We start from the raw sequence: 13,907 nt of genomic DNA, 5'->3' as shown, positions 1-13,907 counted from the left end.
TGTCACTTACCAGTGTAACCTATCCTCCCGACACCACTGGTTTTCTTAACAATAATGATAGGGATCTTTTAAGTCTGTTGTGAGGATTAAGTGGGGGTAGCCCAGGGCTTTAAGTAAGGAGATTGTGTAAAATTAGTACAGGAGCACGCTGCATTTTAATTTCCAGCTTCCGATTCCTAACCCAGAGGATATTTCATTCCATGAGTCTAAAAGTGACTTCACTAATAAAAGCAGAAAAATCTTTATTGCATCATGAGAACAGGGTGCTTACCACGCAGGAGGTTCTATTCAATGGCACCATCTCACACATTAAGTGGACTTGAGTCATTACTGAACACCTGAAATTATCTCTGAAGATGAAGGTGTTACAGCCACAGAAATGGCAAAGTCCTAGCTTGTGGTATGCTTTTGCATGACATTAATAGACAAGATGAGAAAAGTCAAGTTATACACCAGGGAGAATAAGAGAAGGGGACTGAGCAAATTCTGGCTTCTGCTGTCGGGACATGCTGGAATGGGGTAGTGGTTAAGGAGCAGACTGCTTGGTAGGGTGTGACTCTTGCAAGATGGCACTCAGAGTCCAAAGAGGTGCTGACTCATCTGATTTGATGAAGGATTATCTGGACTCTTTCCCACTTGTCACCTAGAACTCCCATATATGAATATATGCAGGAATTGATGAGTGGGGGTGAAAGGTATAGCTATTTCACATGGAAAAGAAATGATTTCCTTCTGCTAAGAGGTCCTTTACAGTGTAATTCCATTTTCAGGTTAAGAGGTCATTAACCTGAAGTAAAAAGCCCTCTGAGGAATCCATGAGAAGAATTCAGGTGGGGGTTGGCACATAAAGCTGCCACCTGTGATGTCAGCATCCCCTATGGGCACAAGTTCAAGTTCTACCTGTTTAGTTTCCACCCAGCTGCCTGCTAATGCACCTGGGAGAGCAGCAGAAGATGGCCTGAGTGCTTTGGCCTCTAAGTCCATGTGGGAGACCTGGAAGAAGCTTCTGGTTCACAGCTGTGGTCTTTCCCAGCCCTAGCGATTGTGACCATCTGGGGAGTACACCACAGGATGGAAGATCTCTATCTCTGTCTTGTCCTCCCTTCTCTAAATATGTCTCTCAAATAAATTTAAAAAATGTCAAAAATTTTTTTGGTGATCTGGGAGTTTGGATGGAAAAAAAATAACTATATTTTGACTAGCCTCTAAGTAAAATTTAGGTTAAATTAATTATGGATATGGGCAAAAAACAAATGGTGACAAAAACCTGTCACCATTATAAATCAGTCTTTCTGTTAGACATTACTTTTGTTGCAGTTTATACCTGGGATTGGAAACCTTTCTGAGTAAGGGGTCAGATGACAAGTAGTTTAAATTGAGGATTACATGATTTTAGGGCAACTACTCAATTCTGTTAATGGAGCACGGAAGCAGGCATTGACAATGGGTAGAAAAATGAACATGGCTGAGTTCCAATAAAACCTTACTTACAAAACCAGACTGTGAGATCCTATTTTGCCATCCTCTGGTATATATGTACTATGACTGAAATTATAGTAGTGATAAGTTTTGGTAAAACATGCTAAAAACAAGTACATATATTACAATACCATAAATGTGTAGGCCTTTAAGATTTTTAAAGGGGGCTTGCACAGTGGCTCAACAGGTTAATCCTCTACCATGTGGTCCCAGCATCCTATATGGACGCTGTTTGGAGTCCTGGCTGTTCCACTTTCAATCCAGCTAATGTCCTGGAAAAGCAACAGAGGATGGCCCAAGTCCTGGGGACTCTATACCTTTGTGGGAGTCCTGGAAGAGGCTCCCGGCTCCTGAATTCAAATCAGCTCAGCTCCGACTGCTGTGGCCATTTGGGGGGTGAACCAGAGGATGGAAGACCTTTTTGCACCTCTCCTCTCTGTCAATCTCCCTTTTAAATAAAAATAAGTAATTAAAAAATGTTGCAAAATGTCTCATGTGAGAGGCTGTGAAAAAGAAAGTTTCCATATGCTATTTCATTACCCAAATGCCTGCAACAGCAGGGGCTGGGCCATGCAGGAGCCAGGAGTTTCATCCAGGGCTGTGTGTGTGGCAGGCACCCAACTAGTCAAGTTAGCACCTGCTGCCTCTCTGGATCTACATTAGCAGGATGCTGTAACTGGGAGCTGCAGCCAGGATTAGAATCCAGGCATCTTAAGTACTATGTTAATCTAAAATATTTTAATAGTTATAATCCTATGTGTTTTATATTACTTATTTTAAAGTATTCTCAGGAGGGATCCAGAGGTTTTACCAGACTGCCACCTTTCCTTGATACTCAGGAAATGATGCCTGTTGTTGTTCATGAAAGACTCAGGGACAGAGGCTAGAGGCAAGGGTAGAGGAAAGCAGCAGAGGCAAAAATCAGGGAGGCAGAGGACACTGCCAACTACAGTAAGATGAGGAATCAGAAGCACTGTGAAAAGGAAGGAATTTACTCCTTTCTCTAGTCTCAGAGACTGCAGCCTCCTATCCAGTGTGTATTTCTTTCTCATCACTAATAGCAGCACCCAACTACTTCCACTCTGTCTTCCCTTGCCTTGACACTTTTCACTACATGGGTTCCCCAAGAGTTTACAATGAAACCAGTTGCTTAACTCCAGGATTATACAGTCCCCAAATTAAAACTTGCTTTCTGTCTCCTTCCTCAAATGTTACCTTCTGGGAGCCTAGGGAGCAAGTTTTCTCTTTGAAGGAGTAGGGGAGGCGGTAAGGAGAGGAGGGCAAGTATGGAGAGCAGACGCTTCTGTGTGCCTGGCCAAGGTCCGAGCCCCATGATAATACACTTAGGGTCCAGGACACTGAATCCAATGGGGATTGTATGCGGCAAGCGACAGCCTTTTCACAGAAGGCCAATAGTTCAGCCTTGAAGCATGAGCTGTTTTTACTTCTGACAATGCTAAAGCAAAATAGAATGAAAGGAGAAAGCACCTCCTGCTCAGTACTGTACCAAACAGCTCTGGGTTATATTTGCAATTTTAATAAACTGATTTGTCAAAACTGTCAGAATCGAGGGAGATCATCTGGTATCCAGATGAACAAAAATATCCGTAATTATAAGTTGTCCATTTTTCTCTTTCATCTTCGATATATGTATCTGTGAGCAGCCACATACTTTCATGCACGTACATACACATAAATTTTAAATCATTAAAAAGAATATGTCATAACAGAATTCAGGAGAGCTATGGAACTTGGAGGCTAAGCGGAACCCCCTGTATAAGCACCACCCTCCTTTCCCTGAACTCTGCTGTCTGAGTCCAAACTCATCCGTTTCATTGCCACCAGGTTGCTCTTATTCCTTATAGATCATTCTCCTGCTGTGCGACAACAAGCGAGAAACTAAACTGCCCTGGCTCTGTGCTGCATGTGGGTGGAACAAACATTTTAATACATAAGTGGCACAAGTAGTGACTAGATTCTTTTGGTAAAGACCCAAGTTTTCTGAAGAATGCCTTGAAATCGCATTGAATGAATTCAAAGATCTTATCCTGAACTTACTCAAAATCCCATCTTTTTGCAACGTAAGTTTTAAGTTACACATGCATGACTACTTTTGACTGCAAGCTAGCCCCACTTTTTAAAGATTTATTTTATTTATACAAAAAGCAAAGCGGGGGGCCTGGTGCGGTAACCTATTGGCTAAAGTTCTTGCCTTGAATGCGTTGGGATCCCATATGGGCGCTGGTTCTAATCCCAGTGGCCCCACTTCCCATCCAGCTCCCTGCTTGTGGCCTGGGAAAGCAGTCAAGGATGGCCCAAAGCCTTGGGACCCTGCATCTTATGTGGGAGACCTGGAAGAGGATCTGGGATCCTGGTTTTGGATCGGCTCAGCTCCAGCTGTTGCAGCCACTTGGAGAGTGAATCAGATAGAAGATCTTCCTCCCTGCCTCCCTCCTCTCGATATATCTGACTTTCCAATAAAAATAAATAAATCTATAAAAAAAAGGCAAAGTGTGAGAGAGAGATACTTCTATTCATAGGCTCACTACCTAAATGGCCTCAACCAAGAGAATTGGGCCAGGCTGAAGCCAGGAGTCTGAAACTCCTTCCAGATCTCCCCTATGGGAGGAAGGGTTCTGAGTCCTTGGGTTATCTGAGGACTGAAGATGATGAGAGCCAAGGTAGCATAGACTGGGGCATCTGAGAGAGCTTCCATGTTAGAGCTCAAGGTCTTTCTCATTTTTATCTTATGAACTACCAGGAAGGCAGTCTCTGGCCAGGGTACTCACTTTTTTGGGGGTGGAAGGGTAGTTGATTTCTAAAATTTGATGTTCTCAATGACCCTTGATGGGCTGAGGACTGCACTGATTGTCTTTGTGGCATTTTTCCAGCCCTGTAACACACCAGGCATAAACTGTGCTGGGAAGCACAATTTATTCAAGTATTTTGCTGATGTCCAGGCCCGTGTATTTGGTTTGAGTGAGAAGACTGTCACTGAAAGCAAAACACGTAGCCTTTTTAAACCCTAAACGGACATAGACAGAAAGCGACAGTGAAGAAAGTAACCCAAGAAAATGCTGGGGAAGATGCTCTTCACCCTTTGGGGAAGAGCTAGGATCCAGAGAGGGCCTATGTCTGACCCAAGACCCTAAGTGAACCATTACTGAAGCTCTTGGAGGGCAATTCATGTACTCTCTCAACCTCTGATCCATTTTTCTGCGACAAAATGCTAAGTGATTGTTCTTCATGATACCATTCTCTCTGGATGACTTGGAAATGGCCTTTTTAAGGGATGAAAGCCCTTTAAATACCAATGGTAAGACAAAGTAGAGTCTAATACTAACATGCTTGGGATAAAAACATTCTGAGAGCCTCACACTGGGCAGAGGTTCCTCAGCAAACACGAACAGCTGCCCTTCTTCCAGATTGGCTGTTTCAGCTGCTCTGTCCCAATCAGCCCATCAGCCGCTGGGGACCCACAGCACAGTGACTGCCTTCCTAGTGAGCACACCTGGGCCTAACTTGCTCTGTATCCTTGTGCCTTTGCTTATTCCCACAGGAGACCAAGTCCCTGCCGACTGCTGCTTTAATCATTTGTTAATTTGCTTAAACATATGGTCAGATTTTGGAAATAATCTCAACAGAATGGTTTATGCTAACTTCTCTTGTATGTTGAAAGTTTCCACATGCTCTTTTTTGTGCTTCGCACTTCCCCACCCTCCAGCCTAGATACAGGCACACACGTGTGAGCACACAGGAAACATCAGAGAACAAGCCAATCTGAGTCAACAAAGACAAAGTTAAGAAGTAAAACCTCAGCCCCTATTTCTCTTTTGCTGGTCTTAAACTTAATCTGTTCTGAAGTAGACCAACCTTCTCTCTTCCATCCCTACCCTTCCTCCATGAATGGTGCTGCTTCCCACCCAGTGATCAGGTAGAATCCCATAGGTTCTAGGCACTTAGGAGCCCCTCCCTTTAACCCCACTGCTCCCTTACTTTAGGCCTTCCTCACTTGACAGCTGATACCTGCTGGTTGTCTTGAATCCAGTCTTGGTCCTACCTCAACCCATTTTCCATATTGCAGACACAAAGTGTTTTCTGTAACATGTAACTGATGAGGTTGGTTTGCTTTAAGTTCTCTGAGGGTTCTCGAAGCCTTTAGGCCCTCTGTCAGGAGATGTTCCATGTCAGTTTCCACAACTGCAGAAACGAATTCCCTGTCTCCTGGCCTTCTGGAACTGCCGAAGCCTCTCATCATGGACCCTCTCTACACACTGTTCCTTCCCTCTTGATGCCTGCCCCTGTTCTACATGATCTTCATGACTCAGGTCAAGCACTGATTCCTTCAGGATGCCTTCCCTGGCACATGCTTGCTGTCCACTAAGGTTTTGTGGAATAAATGACCAAATCCAACAAAAGGCAGAGACAGGTTGTAGTGAGCAGAGGTCTTTTTCACAGAAACATAATGCCTGCAGAAAGGAAAGCAAAGGGGCTGGGAAATGACAGCTCTGGCTGCAGGTAAGGTCAATATCACAACCTGGGCAGAACCACTGGGTTCCATGTAGTTTTTTGGGGATCATAACTCTTTCTTTTTTTAAAGATTTATTTATTTTTATTGCAAAGTCAGATATACAGAGAGGAGAGAGAGAGAAGGAAGATCCCTCCGTCCATTGATTCACTCCCAAAGTAGCCACAAAGGCCGGAGTTCACCAATCCGGTGCAGGGTCCCAAGGCTTTGGGCCATCCTAGACTGCCTTTCCAGGCCACAAGCAGGGAGCTGGAAGAGAAGCAGGGCCGCCAGGACTATAACTGGCACCCATATGGGATTCTAGTATATATAAGGTGAGGACTTCAGCTGCTAGGCTATCACACCGGACCCAGAATCATAACTTTCAAAAGGTAGTTAAGGTTTTGCAGAAGAGGCTTCTTACATAGGACCTGAAGTTTGGGACAGAGAAGTAACATAAATTCATCTGATAAGTTCCTGGTGCTATTCTGAAATCAGAGTGAGATTGTTATTTTGCCCCTGTTGACTTTACCAGAATTGTCTGTCCCATCAAATTATCAACAGAGCTAACTTAAGGTAACCACCAGTAACCTGGAGAGCTCAAATGACCTCAGGGTCAGGTCCTTCCATCTTAGTGGAGAAATAAGGGAGCATGCAGGTAGACATTTGCCTCCTACGGTAATGAACTAAAGCTGTATGATTTTAGGAAGCTATTTGGAAGAATATTTTTTCCTAAATTTCATTGGCCAAACAACATTCACTTCCAGAAAAGAAATAAAAAAATTTCATGTGTCTGTTAAGTGATGCAGGGGCTGTCAGGACATCTGTCATGGTGACCTATGGAAATTTCAAATGCTAACAAAGACACCTCAACAAGACTAATCTTGTGACCCAATCTTGTGAGACCAGAAACCAAGCTTTACCATATCAGATAAAGAATTGGACAAAAGGCGCCAGTGGAGTAGGAGTGCACCAGTGGACAGAAGAGTATTTCTGTCTTTCCCCAACCCCTGACATACTGCCTTTGAACCAATAAATCAATTTTTTTAAAAAGAAGAATTAGACAAAAAGCAGAACCACAACAACTCATTTGAGCACACTCTCCCAGACTGTCCTGTACGTTGTGCCTGGGGAGGAAGCTGGGCACCACAGGACCTCTGCCTGTTACTCCCCCAGGAGCCAGACTGCACTTAGGCAGGAGCCCCCATCACAAACACCTTCTTGCCACCATCACTTGCTCCTTGGAAACCACTTCACTTGAGAATTAAGTTTCAGGAAGGAAAAAGGGGTGCCTGGAGAGGCAGCCTCACAGCCCAGCACTGTCTTTCTAGATGCTGTGATCCACTTCAAGGGCGTTCCTCGTCTGGACTGCCATCTCAGGCAGCTTGTCAGGGAGTGCCCTCTCCAAAGGTTTTCGAGATAAGTCTCAGGGGAAGCACATTCCCTAGCCAAGACTTCATCACCCAGCAGGGACTATGCAAAAAATGAGATTCTCAGCCTGCCTTCTTCATAAAGCCACACCAAGGCCTTGTGTCAGCTACAGTCTTGAGTGGTGATGTCATCACAGGTTTTGGTCATGCTGGCGGGATCAGCCTTTACTTTCTGTATTACTGGGGTGGCAGGATGCTTAACTGGCCTGACTACTGACAGCACCAAGAAGCAGAGACAACTGATGTGGGGGCAAAGACTTCAAAGAGTCGGCAGTGAACCAGAAGTCTCAAGAATGTTTGGAACAGGCTGAGCCTGGCCCAAAGACCAGCTGCATTAGATACAGGCTAAATCCCTGTATCTGGGATTGGATGCAGTTTTCCTGTACTGTATTTAAAAAACACTAAAGAATCCTGACAAACACGGTGGCAGGAGAGACAGAGCAGCACAGGACCCCATGGAACCATGTACTTCTGCCCACCCAGCCTGGGCCTGAAAGACTGTGTGAACACATCAAGGGTAACTTCCAGGCCAGCTTGCCCAATGACACTTGAAGCAATGTTGTAAAACAGCACTAGACAAACGTTTCAATTCTCATCCCTCCTTGGGCTTCCTGAACTCAGAGAAGCAGTGTGGAATTTTTTAATAACAAAAGGAATTCCAGATACTGTGCTGTGGCTAGCATAACTCTGCTGGTTCTTTGGATGGCTGAGTCAAATGTTCAAAGACACGGAGGCTGGGTAATTCTTTCCAGTCTAGTGGAAGTCTTCTGTCCCCAAAGAAATAGATAAAGGACCGGTGACTGTGAGGACATCATGGTATGCCCACTCAAGTCAGGCCTCTTCTTAAACATAAATGATTCCATTGTGAATTTAACTATACTAGTAGGGATCTCTTTTACACATTTATCATCTTTTGAAGTAAGAAGTTATTTTAGTAACTGGAAGATATCAGAATTAAAGGTCACAATCTCTTCCTTAACTATCGTGGGCACAGATAAAACCACTTATTTTCCAGCAAATGAGCTGCTCCTACCCTTATAACTTCTGAATCTGCTCCAGCATGCAGTTTCTTCCATCATCTCACCAGCTCCATAGTCTTCTCTTCTGCACTATAACTGGTGATCCCTGGTTACCTGGCCACTTCTTTTTTTTTTTTTTTAAAGATTTATTTTTATTATTTTTTTTATTGGAAAGGCGGATATACAGAGAGGAGAGACAGAGAGGAAGATCTTCCGTCTGATGATTCACTCCCCAAGTGAGCACAACGGCCGATGCTATGCCGATCCGAAGCCAGGAAGACTCTTCTGGGTATCCCACGCGGGTGCAGGGTCCCAAAGCTTTGGGCCATCCTCGACTGCTTTCCCGGGCCACAAGCAGGGAGCTGGATGGGAAGCGGGGCTGCCGGGATTAGAACCAGCGCCCATATGGGATCCCGGGCGTGCAAGGCGAGGACCTTAACCACTTGCGCCACCGCGCCGGGTCCTACCTGGCCACTTCTTGAAGGTTGTGACTTAATGTCTCAGAGCTGTCTGGGTCCATACTAGCTACCACTTTCAAATGACACAGTAAGAAGACCTTATTCTGCCTCTCTCGATAGGAGTTCTATGGGCTCCAGTTTCCTTATTTTACAAGTGAGACAATACAATTCATAACAACTTATTATGTATTTTATAAGAGTTGGAAAGAGAAGTTACAAGTGCCCCAAAATGAAGAAATGATAAATGTTTAAGGAAATGTAAATACGCATTATCCTGATTTGATCATAAAATATGGCATACATATACAGAATTATGAGACCAGGCCTCATAAATACATAAAACTATAAGTCAGTAAAAAATTAAAATAAAGGGGAAACAAAGAGCCAGGAAGATTAAACAGTTCCTAACTGTTTTGCTCCCTCTGAATACATCTGCAAGATACTGAGTTTTGCCATTAGTTAAGAATGAGAATGATTTTTAAATTGGAATGAGCTAGGGAGTTAAGAGGTTATTAGAATCTTTTATCCTATGAGGAGACAGGATTTCCTCAAACTCTGGGATTTCTAATCTAAAGGATTTCTTGCATCCCTTCTAAAAATTAAACTGTGACCGTTTCCACACTTGCCCCTCCAATGGGCCCTCCATTTGTTCCCCAGTGAGGATGGAGCCACTTCTCACTCAAAATTATACCAGTAATACTGTTTACTGACATTCTGGTGGTCTCCAAGTTTGCTCATGAAGTGTGAGTTCACAGAAACTAGTTGAGTTGCCAAAGTTCAGCAGTAACTGGCATTCAGACTTTGAAAAATCTTTGTAAACCATTTTATACATATACTAAATAATACATTTGACAAGAATCACCTTTTGCAAATGACCTTTTTTTTTTTTTTTTTGCTTGCTTGCATGAACATTAGCTCTGGCTTAATTTTACACAATTTAATTGGAGAGTTCTAAAGTTGAAGGGTTCAACTTTGCAAGTATTCTTTACCTACTGATGAGAAACAGACATCCCAGGTAGATCTTTAAAAATGAAATGCACATGCTTTCGTAGTCGCATGATGTCATGTAAGGGATAGCTTGCCAGGCTCAGGCAACTTGTTGCTCGGTTCCAATACTAGGTGTGGGGTTAGAGCTTGCTCTTTCTTCTTTCTAAGCTGGCCTTGGATGCCCATTGCACAGACAAACATAATCCCTCAACTTCTTTTAAAAATCAAGCTAGGGGACTATCTTTGCCTCTAAATTCACTGGGAACCTATCCGGAAGAAAGTTTAACAAGAAGACGAGAACTAGGAAGGAAGCAGGGGAAGGGCTGGGCTGGAAACTACCTAAGAAAAGGGAGAGGTAATCCTGGAATCCAGCCCTAGGTGGGTGCCAAGCTCTGCATTTCTGCTAAATGATCCCAGCAGCTGCAGCACGTGATGCATGGCAGCTTGCCTAGGATCTCTAAGGGGTTTCAAAGTCATGCTGGCAGCTGCCTCCTGTCGCCCCACTCCGCAATGATCGAACCTCTTGTTCCTTTTATAGAGTTGTTCTCTCCTAATAAAACATGAAATGCTGGTTTGAGCAACTGTTCCAGGATCACTAGATGCAGTTCTTTCTCTCTTCTTCCTCACCCCCCATGCCTTGTATTTTTTTTTCTCACAACAGACTTCTGTGCATGCTGCCGTGTCACTGGCTGCCATGCATGCAGACTTGAAAGTGCACACGCACACACACACACAGGCGGTGTCAACCCCCTTTCAACCCAACCTGAACGCCACATCCATTTCCAGCTATTTTAAAAGCTGCTACTTTAAAACTGGGCAGCCGTCCTAAGCACATGAAAGCACACACGAAGCACAAACTGCCATAAATGAAGAACCGCAATTCATTGTGTCAGGAGTCTGCAGAGGAGATACCTTCAAGCTGTTTGTCAGGAGGCAAAGCTGTGACCTGTCAGCTTTTGGATGGGAAGCTCTGAAAACAAGCCATTTTTTCCTGGCAAATATGAACCACATTTTAAAGGTGTGAATGCTTTCCAAGCTTCGAAATGCAGATGGAAACAGCATTGCACCAGTGCAGCCATCAGCTCGAAGGGCTCATCCTAAAACTCTCCATCCTTCCCCTAACAGAGCCTGGGTGCTGCAGAAGGAGAGTTCAGTGCCCCTTCCCATCTCAAAGATGGCAACATTTCAAAATGGCCTCTATTTTCTAAGGTTTAAGGCCTAGCTAATCTTGAATCTGTATTTTTATATTTCTATTTGATTTGTAGCAATCAGCTGGCTATAGGCTCGGTGTGTGTGTGTCTAGTGGTGGTTGAGGTAGTTGATCAGATTTCTGTTGGGCCAACAGTGAAATCCCAAAAACACAGGGACTTGGCTTGTGGGTGCTTGGCTCAAAGATGTAACCCCAAAGGTCCCTTGACCACATTCTCTCCTAAAATTCTGAAGCCAAATACCTCTCTCCAAGTAATTTGGTCATCTGATGATGAAGGAAGAAACAGAAAGGAGCCTCAGGCTTTCACTAGGAGGAAACAAATCAGAGTTCCCTGTGCAGCTTTTAGCTGAATTCAGAACTCTCAGAGGGTACAGATTAAAGTGCAGTAAGCGGCAATGCAACATTTTAGCTCACTTTTGTTTGTCCTATTTTCTGTTTTACAAAATGCTATAAAGTGATAATTTTTCTATTATGAAAAATATTAAAAAATACAAGAGGGAAAAAGGTAAATAGCAGCCCACATATCCATCATCAGCTTTAACAATTATGGGTTTGCGGTTGCTCCTACTTCTTTGGTATGAACTTGTTTTTCACTTAACTTTTGTGATACTCACACTTTTGCCTGGTACTCCCCAATTAGTTTATAATTGCAATACACATCTTAATTTTGAAAAACTTCCCACTCAGAAGGTGGACATTTTGAGCCAAAATATGACATCTGACATGGGTGCAGCTGCATAAAATATATCTTCATTAAAGTCAGATGAAGAAGATAAGCCTCGTTTCAACCTCCAAAGGGACATGGAGTTTGAATTTTTTTCTTTTAGCAATAAAAGTGGAAACTCTTTCCATCCTCACAGTGGTTCCTGGCTTCACACACACACACACACACACACACACACACACACACACACACACAATCACCTAGTACACAACCAACTTTCCCCCAAATTTACAAAAAGCGCGTTCCCAGATACACTGTCTTGGTCACTAGCACTCATACCAGGCTTCCCAGTTTCTTTGCTCACACTTTGAAGGAACCTGAAGGCAAAGACCATGCAAAACACTCAGACCAGTGGGTTCTAAGCAATAGACCTTTATACCTCTTTGTCTTTTTATAGCTTAAGATGGTGCAAAAATGTTACTTACTCCCTAAACAGTTATTAGTCTCTGTAATGTAACATCGCAGATACTTTCTAAATCCTTTTAGCCTTCTCCCCCTTACTGGAAAGATCATCATTTTTTTATATATATATTTCAAAGTGGATTTAATAAAGAAAAGGAGTGCTGTTAAAGTAATACGTGAGGCTTTGACATTAAGCAGTGCAAGCCTGCGGAGTCGGCAAGAACAGGGTCTCTAATCTCCTGTGATTTATAGCAGCTCTTCCTTCATCTCTGTACTTGGGGAGGGCCAAAAAGTTTAGAGACAGCCTGGCGTCCCTCTTACTCCACACCACTAACTCCTGCTGGCCAGTCTGCCTGCTAAAGCTATTAACCCTTTATTTGCTGTGCGACAGCACATCCATTAGAGCTAGTTTATTCGCTTTCAGAGAGTAGAGTGGCTTCATATTGCACTAACTGTATATGGAGGTAAACAGCTATGTATGATGTTGAGAAATTCTAAGCAAAGAGCAAAAAAAAAAAAGTAACAGAGGCTAAAAATTAAATTTGGTGCAGTTGAGGATGTTCAGAAGTGATCAGAAGAAAAGCACCCTTTTCAATTGAGTGAATCTGCTGGGTCAGTACTTTGACATAACTCTAACTCCCCTCCCCAACTTGCTGTGAGTGATCCAGCTGAGTAATGATGCCACTTTCTTCCCAATGGGACTTCCCTAGGATTTGGAAATACAGCTCAAAGTCAAAGTTCTGAGACACAGAAAGAAGAATGAGACAAGACTAAGAGGCTAAAACAAGCTATTCCAACAAGTGAACTAAGCAGTGAACTAAGCAGCACTCGCACTGGGCCCTGCTCAAGAAAAAATGTGCCAGGTAGGGCAGTTATGCCTGTGTGAGTCTTCTGGCGTGGGAGGGAATGAAGGACTGATGCTAGGAAGTTGATACTTGGAATTCCAAACAGTTACAAGATTGACAGACTATAAGCAAGTTTCTCAACCTCCACCCTTATCCTTCCAAACCAAAATCATCTGGTCCAAGGCTTCCTTTAAAACCAGGGTACCTGTAAAAGGCCAGCTGGCATGTGGGGCCTAGGCCTAGGACTGGGGAAGGGTTGCTGGGAGGAATCCTTAGACTAGCACTTTACCCAGTGCTGGGTACAATGCATGTTATGAGGATGGTACATAGGGCCAGTGCTCCCTCCTCAACATCTCTGCATTACAAACTGCCAAGGGAGCTTCTGAGCCTCTGGCTGGACATGCTGTGTGGTGGTTGCAGACATGGCCCCTTGATGCTGTTAGTTAGACAAGCAAGCAGTACTTTCAAGCCACTGGAAGGGAAGGAGGACTCACTTCAGTTAAGGCTCTGTCTGAACGGCCTCTTTTAAAAGAGTAAGCACTACTTGCCACTGAGACCTGACTGGGAATCTGAAGTAGAAAGTGCATGCCGATCTAGACCAGCACAATCTGTACCAGAGATGGCCCTGGGACAAAGCCCTTGTACTTGATAACCTTGGGCCCTTGCTGCCCGGTCTATTCCTGACAAAGAAAGATACAGAGCCCTTCTTTAAGAGGCTTTCTGGAATCAAGTACACAGGTCAAGAAGTAAAACTGACAGAGATCAATATTGCATGCTTTAAGGCTGGAAGATGGCAAGTCAAGGTCACCAAATGCATGACTGACAGTAGCAACAGAAATAGGGAAA

At 43.7% G+C, this 13,907-nt stretch overlaps 1 protein-coding gene and 1 long non-coding RNA gene across 8 annotated transcripts in view; both read right to left on the bottom strand.

The window, feature by feature from the left end:
- The window catches only part of BCAS3 (BCAS3 microtubule associated cell migration factor), a 532,941-nt gene that overhangs the window by 77,194 nt on the left and 441,840 nt on the right, over nt 1-13,907 (bottom strand). The gene's annotated exons all lie outside the window — the stretch shown is intronic.
- Nucleotides 8,193-9,755, bottom strand: LOC121169778. Its single transcript, XR_005885916.1, has 2 exons — nt 8,903-9,755; nt 8,193-8,549 (listed from the first exon to the last, which is right to left on the bottom strand). It is a non-coding gene; the product is annotated as an uncharacterized LOC121169778 (long non-coding RNA).

The sequence above is a fragment of the Ochotona curzoniae genome, unplaced genomic scaffold (assembly GCF_017591425.1).
Source record: "Ochotona curzoniae isolate NIBS_2020 unplaced genomic scaffold, NIBS_Ocur_1.0 scaffold_2453, whole genome shotgun sequence".
NCBI lineage: Eukaryota > Metazoa > Chordata > Mammalia > Lagomorpha > Ochotonidae > Ochotona > Ochotona curzoniae.
This window is presented reverse-complemented; position numbering and strand designations above follow the sequence as displayed.